The following is a 12068-nucleotide window of genomic DNA, read 5'->3' as shown; positions in this document are numbered from 1 at the left end:
TAAATTCATGTAACTGGATAAATAACTAATAAATAAACCAATGAAGACAAATGAAATAATCTCAAATTATCAAACGTAAACATTCTTCTAAACAAATAAACATTCTTAATTATATATTATAAAAGAATGTCACGTGCTTACCTATGTGTCTGGCGGAGGTAGCACAGCCAAACAGGTCTGAGGTGAGGCAGGTCCCAAGCGAGGGAAGTTGAGCGTGAAGCAGGTCCCCAGAAAGAGGTAGGCTGCCTGTGCGGAAGGTCCGAAATGAGGCTGGTAGGACGTGAGGCAGGCAACCGTTTAGACTGATGAGGCTCGAAAAAGAAAGCCAGGGTTGGTTAACGAAAGCTGAGGCAGGTGGGGTGATTCTTGGTGCGAAGAGAGATGCGTGGAGGCGTGTGGCAGGTGGGGAGTCAGGCTGAGCACAACCATCTCCATCATCAACACGTGCACAAATCCAGTTTCTTTAACAAGGTCATCATAAACTTTCACTGGAGGTTCACGTTCTTTTTCAGTACCTTGAAATTCCAAGCGCGCTGATTTTAAATCTCTCAGCTTTTCCTATAATTTAACCCTCTTGTGATCACTTTCGACTTAACGTCAAATGACTATTCGTTATGTGCGTCATAGAAGCCTGAGAGTCAATACTGTCGTCAACACGCGTATTTGATTCTAACATCAGACGACAAAATCCAGATAAGAGCAAAGGATAATGAAGGGTATTACTCCGCTTTCACTGAGCTGATACAGTTAAAGCATCCTTGGAATAAACAAGCACCGTAATTGTTTCAATTTCATATTCTGCATAAACAGTACAACTCACGTAAGCTGCCAACAAATTATTTACACTGAACTTCTCCGTAACATCAGTACACTGCTGACAATACTCAAGTTACTATCTATCTATCTATATACCTAGGCTGCTTCCCCCAAGAAAAGGGAGGTAGCCGAGACAGGACGACTCACTCTCCATTTACTCATCCATTCAAACACATTCATTCGCATCTTAGCCCCAAAGGGGAGAACGGACAGATCCTCACCGCACCACACCGCACAAGGGTCAACTGGGCAATGCAATCAGTGACATCCGCAGCAGGGCCCGACAGCAGAACTGGTTTACCCCTGCCACATCATAACAGACCCATCCCCTTACCCGCACCTGACCTGACTAGCTGATCAGACCAAATGCGGGAGAATATCCCCTCAGGGCTGCGTCATCACTTATTCATTCACAATTTCTCTCCATTTATTTCTGTCACGCACAGCCACTCTTCCTTGCTCAACAGACATCCCTCTCGCATCCAGCGCTCTCTTCACACTGTCCATCCATCCTATTCGTGGTCTTCCTCTCAGCCTTACACCTCTCACATCAGATCTAGTTATCTTTTTCACCAATCGCTCATTTTCCATTCTCTCCATATGCCCAAACCATTGCAACACCCTCTGCTCAACTCTACCAGCCATCTCCCGAACAACTCCAGTTCTCCTTCGCACTTCATCATTTCGCACCCGATCCATACGCGTCACTCCACACATACTCCTCAGACATCTCATCTCCATTACATTCAAACTTTTCCTCTCTGCTACACCCATATTCCATGTTTCAGCCCCATATAATGCTGTCGGTACTCGAGTTACACACACAAAAAAAAGTACCCAGTAATCAGTTCGACACACACGCACTGCACACACCACGAAAGAGGAAAGTGAACTGGCTGGGAGGCGGGAGCCTGGGAGAGCAAGCATGAGGTTCGAAGACTCAGACGAGTCACAGGCTCATCGCATAAACTCAAACCCGAAGCATCAAAGTTCGAATCGGTATCGTGTCTTTTATTGACCTCTCGGTTACGAAGGCTTGCGAGGGGTGAAGGGATGATGTAAATTACTCTAAAATACAGTAAACAATAGAATTATATTATTATGAAGAATAAGGATCTAGTAAATTCGAAATATTCGTATGCATAACGTAAATAAGTATCGTACCAGACAACACCCGGACCAGCGTTACCATGACGACACCTTAAGTTGCCGAGTCGCCTACCCTGCGTGCGTTCGGAGTGTGGCGCAAGACTCGTCTTGATAAATCTCTTCCTGAACCTCAAGTCCTTTGAATAACAAGCTTTATTTACGTAAAATGTATTTAGGATATTGTCAAAATTCACCTAATACATTTTCTCGTGATCTGGACAATTACAAATCACATTTAAGCGATGTTTACTTTTCTTCACCCCGCAAAATAGGACAGCCCACTTTATGCTTCTCTTTCGTTTATGATTACCTAGCTACTACGGATTTACTTCTGCGAATGTCAGTTGGCTGCGTAACCAGCGCATAACAGAAACATAAGACACGATACATTGAATACTGTCAACCTACGTCCTAGGAGTTTGAACGCTTTGGCCAAAAATAACTTTGTATTTTACTGCAACATACAAAGGACAGATTTAGCCAGCTCACACAAACTCGCCGCTGCCATTGGTTCAGCCAATCATAGCCTCTCTAGGAAATAAGCCCAGTAAAATATTCAGAATTAATCGGATAAGGCAAAACGATTGCTGAATATTCATAGTCATAATAGGATTTTAAAAACACTGAGTGCGACGTTCCAATAATACAGTTCTCATGTATATTAATCTCTGCTATCTGATGACGTCATTGTTTCATTTTGCTACCTTCGGACGATTTTATTTTTAGATCCAATGGAGCTTTTCTATCTTTTAGTCTTGCAAACCAGACGATTTTATCTCTCTTAGAGCAGACTTCTCGCTTTCAAGGGGTTAATGGGAGTTATATCTAGTCCATTCACTTCGAAAATTCTCTCAAGCTGAATGAAATCGTCTGGGAAGAGCAAGAACAAAATACAAAACACGTCATCGTACTGAAGGGTTATAATGAAAAATGTATACAGCGTCGGTAATTTTTTCAAAAGATGACGTACTATCATGCTATACTCTCACTACCGCCAGACGAGTTTACTTTTTTTTTTTTTTTTTTTTGAACTTATCAAACTCCTTCATCAACAATGATCTTTCAGAGCTAATTTTAATCATCAGGAGGTCACAAGAATAAACGAAACCAATAATACTTTATGGCACTGAAGTAATTAACGCTTGCATTCTTATTTTCTTAAATACAAGGACAGAAGGCAGACAGTGAAAATAGGAAACTGATTACTCCTAAACAAGAAAAATATTTAAAGGCAGAGACAAAACAAGAAATCACACAAATAGATACGTAGATCGATATAAACAGGTACACATTCATATACACAAGTAGAGACAGACAGAAAGGTAGACAGACAGATAGATGGATAGACAATTGGATAAAGTGACAGCAATATTAGACAGAGAGGCAGTTAGTCAATGAAATTAAAGCTTAGAAGGGCATCATTTTAGGGGTTGGGTTTGTGAGAATGCATTTTGTTGGCGTTACCCCTTGCCTACCCATCGTCACTTTCATTTTCTGTCTACTCCTTTCCTTATCCCTTTCTCGTTTTCTTTTATTCCCTTTCTTTGGTCTTCCTCCCCTTTCTTCTCTATCCCTACTCCTTCCATCTCTTTCTCAGTTCACTCCCTCACTCACTCTTCATTTATCTTTCCACTTCTCTGTTCGTTGTCACACTCCACTTCCCTCTCCGTCATTTCCTTCTACTACCCATCTCCCTCTCCCTTATCCCATATCCCTCCCACTTCCCTTGCATTCCTCCCATCTCACTCTTCCCCTCAGTCACTGTCATTCTTCCTCATTCTATGCGTCACTTTCACTCACCCGCACAACCACTCTCGAGTCCTCACACTCCTCACATACCCTCTCCCCTTCCCTCTCCACTCTCCCTAACTCTCATTCTCACTTCCAAACACTCCAGCTTCCCCCAAGTCCCCACCTTCACTCCGTCACACCCACTTTTCCTCATAACCTACTTTCAGTCGCTAACACACTACAATCACTTCCGCTCCTTCCGCATCCCTTCTTCTCCTGTCCCTTTGTTACCCTTGCTTTTGTCTCCCTCATCCCTCCCTCTCGGCCCCTCCAGTCGCTTCCCCTCACTATCGTCATTCTATCCGAAATACTGAAGAATGTGACTTGAATAATACCCGGCCTAAGGAATAAACAGCATGAACACTATTTCAAGGAGCTAATTCTCTTGAGGGCAGGTATACACTGGGGTATTTCACTGACTACTCGGATAATTATGTACTGCTGAAAGAATCCTCTGTCCTCTGAAGGGTTGGAGCCCATCTCGATTTAAACCCTCAGAGAACAGGTACAATACAGTACTCATGTATGTACCGCATTTACTTTTGGCATCATCAGATATTTTATTCAACTGAGGGAAAACCCTTGCCCTCCCAGTGCTATGTCGACATCTTTTAGAAGGCAGGCACCTTTTTGTATTACAGTCTGGTTACCGCAAAGCGATTTTATAGAGCTGAGGGGAATCACAACCCTCCAAGTGTGAGGGAAATTAAAAATGTTTCACAAACGATCAGCCTAATTATAACAGCATTAACAGTTGCACGGTGATCTACAAACGTTGTCAGTGTAATGGAGTAAAACACTCCAGCTTTGTTGTAGATTATGAAATAAACTACCTCGTGAATTTTGAGACTGGACAATTGTGTTGGCCTACTAGCTTCAGCTAAGCAAGTGTACTGTGTGTCTTACTGGTTGACTTCTTCACTCGCACTCGTCTATGGTGTGTGATCAGCTCTTCTTCATCTCCTCAATAAAATATCCAGGGATACACTTACAGGCAGATCATGTATTGTAATATCGTATTGCTGTTACAATATCTCAATCCTGTGATGTGTTTCACAAACAGATGATGCAGTATCGTAATGTTGCTTCCTACAGTTCCCAGCAACAGTAACGATTGATCGGATACATTTTCATTTGTTATTTCCTGTAAAATATATGTATTTCATGGTGATTCTTCATACTTTATCCTATTGGTATCGGCTAGACGGCTAGGAAGGTGGGAGCAGCCGTCTGTCTGACTATCCTTCTCTCACTACAATGCAAATTCAATCATACTCTACGCTCCAACAAACAGCATCGTGTGGATTAATAAATGTGTTGTTCTTGGCTTTCATTTGTATTCATTTGTACTCCTTTGTATTTGTTATACGTCTCATACCCCAGCCTCTCCTTTTTTCCTCTTCTTCCCCTTGCTCCTCTTCATCTCCTCCCCTCTCCCTATATATCCTCCATCTCACCCACGCTTTCCTTTCTTCTTCTCTTACCACTTTCATACCTCCCGTACCTCCCTTTTCTTCTTCCTTTCCTCTTCGTCATCCCTTCTTCTCCTCTTTGTCCTCCTCCACCCAACTGCACCTTCCCGTCCCATCTTCTCGCTTCCCATCTGTCCCTCAGTCCGTCCCCCTCTCTCTTCTGATTCTCAACTCCACCCCACTCAGGTTCCTATGTATTCTTCCTCTATCCTCTCATCACCGCTTCTCTCCCACTCTCACCCGTTGAAATCACCCTCTGTCCCCTCATTTACTTTTCTCCCTCTTCCTCTCTTTCTCCCATCTTCCCTCTGCCTTCCAAGAATCCCTTCCCCTTCTCTCTCCCTTCAAGTCACTCTCCACATCCCTCTCCCCTCCCTCTTTTCCCCTGTGCTTCATAACTTCCGCACCCCTCTACCCCCTCCACAGCACACTCTATTTCCCCTTTTCCCCCTCCCTCTCTTTCACTCTCCACTTCCCTCTCTATACCTTTCCTATTCTGTTCTCCCTCACTTCCTCCTCTATATCACTCTGTCCCCTCTCTTTCCCTCCCTCTCTTTCCTCTTTCCGCCCTTCCCCTTCCACCCCGTCCCCTGCATTACCACGTGTCTTCTGTTTGCAGGCCGCCGCTACAACGCTAAGCAAACGAAAAGCCAAAGGTTGAACTCCCACTTTGACCTCACTCGGTATGTAAGAGTCGGTAGGTAGGCACGCTCCCTCCCTCCCTTTCCAACCCCCATCTACGTCTCTATCTCTTTGTCTTTCTATCTGTCTGTCTGTCAATATCTTTTTCTGTACCCGTTCTTCTCTCTCAATCCTGTCTCTCTCTTGCGCTACCCACACTTCTCTCCCTCCCCTCTCTTCCTTCACTTCTCCCCCCCTTTCTCTCTCTCTCTCTCACCACCTAGCAGGGAGGGAGGGTGTTATACTAGCACTTCTAACTAGCACTTCCTACTCGAGTCTAGCTAGCAAATATTCAGTAGTAACTCGCAACAACTTTTTCGCGTAGAGGAGACTTATAGCGATTTTTGTATTTTTGTGCCACTTCTCAGACTTCCCCTATTTTTGAACTCTTTGTATTCAGTATTTGTATTCCTCTTAACTCGCTAGACCCTTCCACTACCATGATGATTTTTTTTTTTCTTACTCTGCTTCTGGACGATTTTTTTTATTTCAATTTAGGACAGCTGGAGAGGCTAGTTATCGCCACCATCAACTTCTTCACTACTCTGGCCATCTCGCAAGCTGGATAAAATCGTCAGGTAGCAGCAAGGAAAAAAACGCATTATGGTAGTGAAAGCATAGTGTGTGTGAAGGATAGAGGTCTGCGCTCCATCTGTTATTGTGTCCAGTGTGTGCGTCGGTGCTGCCGTCTGGGGAGTATCAAGCCAGACTGCTTTCGGTCTAAAATAGTTGGATGATACTGAAACGACGATTTGTTGGTTGCTGTGGCTTTATTACAATATGTTTTAAGAAAAGAATACTGAAATTGTTGGTGGTATATTCTAGTAATTGATAAAACTGTCTTATAAAAATTCCATATCTTAATATACACGTAAACACCAATACTCAGTTTCACTAAGTTTGGCACCATCAGTGATGTCCTCAACGCCTGTAGTGTTGATGTAAATACTCTACACTAAGTGAACCTCTATCTATTACCTGAGAATCAATATCAATAGGCAATATAAAAAGGTATATCCAGTACTGAGGACCTTTATCAATGCTACAGGTGCTGAAGACGATCACTGATGGTGCCAGTTGGTGAAATGAAGTATAGATATTTGGAAAAGAGAACGGACACGCAGAATCCATACAGTAAAACCATCGAAATTCTTTACTGAAAGCCCGTCTTGATAAAGCTCTGTGTTAACGCTCCACCTCCTTTCCTTCGTGACCACCACTTGTTATATTACTTTAGTTACACTGTAGTTCTTTGCAGTAATATCAACAGTTCTTCATGGCTGACTAAGACTTCACAACTTTACTAGTTTCACCACTTTTAAAATTAGCATACGTTGCAATAATATTAAACGAAATGTCGTCGAGTTTTCAATGTTTCATTTAATATATATGGATGGCAATCAGAGCATAACTTAAGACTCGTCAGTTGGCAGCACCGTCACATCCCTACACTTTCTACAAGTGGGGTGAAGAAGCATCCTTCCTACAATCTCTGCTGAGAAGCCCGTATTCTTGTTGGCTTAGGAAATTTCTGACATTCTTTCTCAGCCATTAATTAGCACAACTTAACATGATATCCTGAGGTATATTATTGATGGAAATTATTATAACATGTCATAAAAACTGCATACAAACGAACACCTGAGTGTCTCGATACCGCGGTGTCGTGAACTATTGAAACGTATGGAAATGTTTTGGCCTAGATACAACAGACCGGGCCCAACTTGGAGCCTCTGAACAGAGCCCCAAGTCTGGCCTAAGTTACTGTATTTTCATAAAACACAAAGCCACACCGGGATATGATCCTTCCAAAACAATAATTCAGATGCAATATGCAAAATAAACGGCTAAGAAAAAAGTGCTACCAAGTCACCCACGCCAATAAGAATACGGACTTTAAGGGTCGAAGTCCAACTATCCCCACCTATCCCCCGTACAAGAGGTATTGTACTTTTCCACTAGTGACCTAGCGCGTTAAAAGTATGGCTGTCTTTAGCGGAAACGGCTTAACTTGCTATTTAGTATTTTTCACCCCCAGACCCCCTCTTTTCCATCTTACTATTAATCACAGAGAATAGTAGACGCTTCTATTTTTTTCCGTTTGTTTTCGGCGAGCGGAAACTAATCCATTCCCCCTTTTTAACCTGGACTTTTTTACGGAAAGTCTATTATTAAAATCCTGTATTGATCGAGTGGCTATTAAATCTTATTCTTCCGTAAATAGCTAGTTGACTATTTACTATCACGTGTACCCGTAGGACTTTAACATTTCCTAGTTGCTTCGTAAAACTATCGCTAAATTAGAGTGGAGGGATGAAAATAGAAATGGGCATGACTTTTTTCTCAATGCCCATGTTGCCTATAGTGACTGATTTCGAAATGCGACTCTATTCTTTTTAGTAGATTTTTTTTCCCCATAGCTCTCGGCATTAAGAATTTTCAAACCCTTCTCGTGCTGATTTTTGGAGTCGTTTTTAGTGGCTGTGAGAATGCACCATATCTGTAAGTCAACGTGTATTTATATATATTATGTTTCTGTATGTAGTGAAAGTAGACTTACTGTAGGGTGTGTGAGTGCGAAAGAGTGAGAAAGGGAATGAGAAGAGTGAAGAGGATGACTAGAGCAGGGTTCTCCACCACTACCACCATCACCACCATCATCGTCACCACTACCACAATCGTCACCACCACTACCACCACCATCATCATCACCAGGTAAGTAATTTTCTCCACTGTCGACTCCTGTTTTGAAAAGTACGAGGGGTCAATGCAAAGGACGGGGGAATTTCAGATTACTCTTTACTCTTTAATTCCGAAGACGTCATTCATTTTATTCTGGCCACCTCCAGATGATAATACTAACCTTAAGAAAGACCCCTCGACCTGAAGGGATTATGGGGAGGGATGATACTGATGGAGTTAAGTAGGCATATATGAGAGAGGGGAGATGGCAGGAGGGAAGAAAAGTTGAAAAATGAAGATGAGGGGGAGAGATGGGGTCAAGGTTATGAGAGAGGAAACAAAGAGGAGGAAGAAGAAGGAAAGAAAGGGAAAAAGGTTTGGCGAGGAGAAAGAGGAAGGAAAGGTATTACAGAACGGTTATACAAAGATGGTAGAGACAGGAATATGAAACAAGAGGTAGGGAAAGGGAGGAAAATATGTACTGTGTTTTCTGTATATCTTTCACCAAATCTTAAATTGCCTCATCAAAAGCGTAGGGACCCTGAGTTAGCCTGCACAGTCCTGATATTTAAGGCAAATGACCAAGTGCCAATCCCTGAGTCGCATTATGTAGGCAATACATCCCAATCACTCCTCGAATGTAAACCCTTATTGGCCACATCAAATAGAAGAGCCTTAACCCACAAAACCACTGGGCAGGAAACATGAGAAGGACCGTCATGCAGCATAGTAAAATTGCCAAGGAAATTTAATAGGGAATAACGAACGGACAACAAGCTATACACTGTCGTACTGGAAACTGGACTAAATATCTCAATAAATCTGTCCCCAATGTTTTAGTGGCTGACACGAGTCCGTTCATACCATCATGGCGCTCTCCTTACCACTCAGCTGATGACTTCTCGTGTGTTGCGGGGAGTCGGTCAGCGTTACCTCTGTCTTCCCTATATAATTTTTTACTTCTCATAAACCTTTTCATGCTATATAGTGCTTTTTTTTCCTTTATGCTCACTGAATGTATCTTATTACTTATTTCATAAGGTAATCAGAACGGCCGCAGTCCTTTCCCCTGCAAAGTGAGCCGTGCCACAACACAAGATATCACAAATGAGTGTCAATCAAAGCGTAATATATGGACCACCCTGTATACCTATACAGACTCGTAAAACATACAATCATTATTACTACAACATCCACTTTCACATGCACCACTCTTACTATAAATACACTTTCTCGATTCGTACATGTCCTGCATGGGGAAGGGATAACTCTGACCTCTGACTATCTCCTTCCCTCAGTACAAATATCCAGACCTGCGGAGGGTCTCAATCATTCGGCAGGAATGGCTAACCATTTTTTTCCTCCCTGGTATGACTGCGGCCACTCGACACAAAAATGACCAGCTATCAATCAAATAAATTATCGTTTAATAATGTATATGTTTCTGATTAGGTGGATGCTGAAAAAGTGTTTCAGAGTAACAATATCACACGATTAGCCACGGGTAGTCAGTTGACACCTTCCGATGGACCTAAGGAAACGCTGTAGTTCTACATACCGGCATGGTTTGTCTCTGTGATCGAAAGATACACAACGTTCTAATGCATTATCTTGCAATGTTATGGCAAACATGACATACCAGAAAAAAGTGGAAACTACAAAAACTTGTAAATAATAACTAACCGAGTCAGTGGTGTTTGCAGTGCGTCGTGCACTGTGTTAACAGGCTCCGAGATGGCTCCGATTTTCACAATGCCTCTTCCTCAGCGATTCACTTTTCACATCACACCTTAACATTTCTTTTACACGCTGCTAATGCACTCTGTAGATATTAAGTAAATATACATCACACACAGGAGAAAGTAAGGAGTAAGAAGAGTAAATCGAAATGGAAAAAATATTAGGTCTCCCATATCAACGAAAATAAGGCATGTGCTTCTTACCCAGCCGTCAGATGGCAGTTCTGTCAGACATAACACGTACGCCATCGTTTCAAACCAGTGATATTCTGGCGTTTCACGTGTTGATAGAGAATATTTTAATGAACATCGTGGATAAACAGGTCAAAATGTAGTCTTACAATTGCACCCTCTCCCCCCAACACACGCACACTCACAAACTGCAGCATCCTTCCGCAGTAGTACGATATAAAACAACGAACGTAAAATTCTGACAAACCATCTCTAGTCCTGCCTTGTTTTCTTAATGGCACCGAATGGGTTACAGGGTTCATGTGCTTGTGACACGTAATAGTTTTTATATCAGAGAACAGGCCATCTCAATATATCTAGAATGAGTTCCTTTTACATATGAGAACACTGGCATCAGAAATGAATGAAATTGAAATTAGGGATATTTTTAAGGATTTGAGGCGGACTTAAGGGTTTATTTAAGGGAGATTTAAGCGAGATTTATGGGGAAATTTAACTGAAGCTTTAGAGGGGGATTTAAAGGAAGATTAAACCCTTGAACGACGGATTATTTCCCCGAGGTGAGTACAATCGTCTGGAGTTTGAATAAAATACATCAATTCTCAGTCATCGTCTCAAGGGTAAGCTTTGATGGCAGACGATTTTATTCAGCAAGAGCCCGAGAATGTCAACCTTCATAATAGTCCCCTTTTTATTTTCTTCCCCACTTCCCCCATTGCCATCAACCTATTAAAGAGGAGAAAGAGGGAGGAAGTCTATTGAGTGCGAGACAAAGAGACGGATACCTTTCACCCCCCCCCTCCCTCTCTCTCTCTCTCTCTCCCAAAGCGGAAAAGCCAACTAGCCTGTGAAAACAAGAGAGGAGCAAGTAACTATTAAATCAGAAAAAAAATAAATAAATAAAGGTTTATCTACAGACCCTCCCGCAGTTGATAGGCATACATCTGTTCCAAACACCTAAGAAATAAGTACTTTAATAAATAAGGCACTTAACATCCGTGTTGTATAAGTCGGTGTTGTCACTGCAGGGTCAAAAACACAATCGTCTGCCGTCAAACCTTACCCTTAATATAGTGGCTTATAGTTTATGTATTTTCTTCTGATTAACTCCAGACGATTTTACCTTGTGGAATAATCTATCGCGCAAGAGTTTAGACTTCCTTTAAATTCTCCTTTTAAAGCTTCGAATAAATTTTCCCTTACATTCCTCTTTATCTCCCTTAAAATAAAATTAAATCCGCCTCCAGTCCTTTAAATTATGCATACCTGCCTTTTTTTTTTTTCAGTTCTGATGCCAATCTCCTCATATGACTGCGTAGTTTTCCTGCCTACATAAGTCAATATTTATGCATGAATACTAAGTAAAGAAATAAGTACATAAATAAACCAACTACGAGCTTGCAAAAGGCGGCTGATACAATTTATGAATTAATCTTGTCTCAGTTTGGTATGATCGAGGAAAACACCCCCCCCCACCCCCGATCCCTTCATCACAAGGGCTTTATGAAATAATATAATATCGTCTGATGTTAACCGCAATGTAACA

Source organism: Coenobita brevimanus, chromosome 22, assembly GCF_032717465.1.
Source record: "Coenobita brevimanus isolate Jiangsu-jjx chromosome 22, ASM3271746v2, whole genome shotgun sequence".
NCBI lineage: Eukaryota > Metazoa > Arthropoda > Malacostraca > Decapoda > Coenobitidae > Coenobita > Coenobita brevimanus.
Note: the sequence above shows the minus strand (reverse complement) of the source record.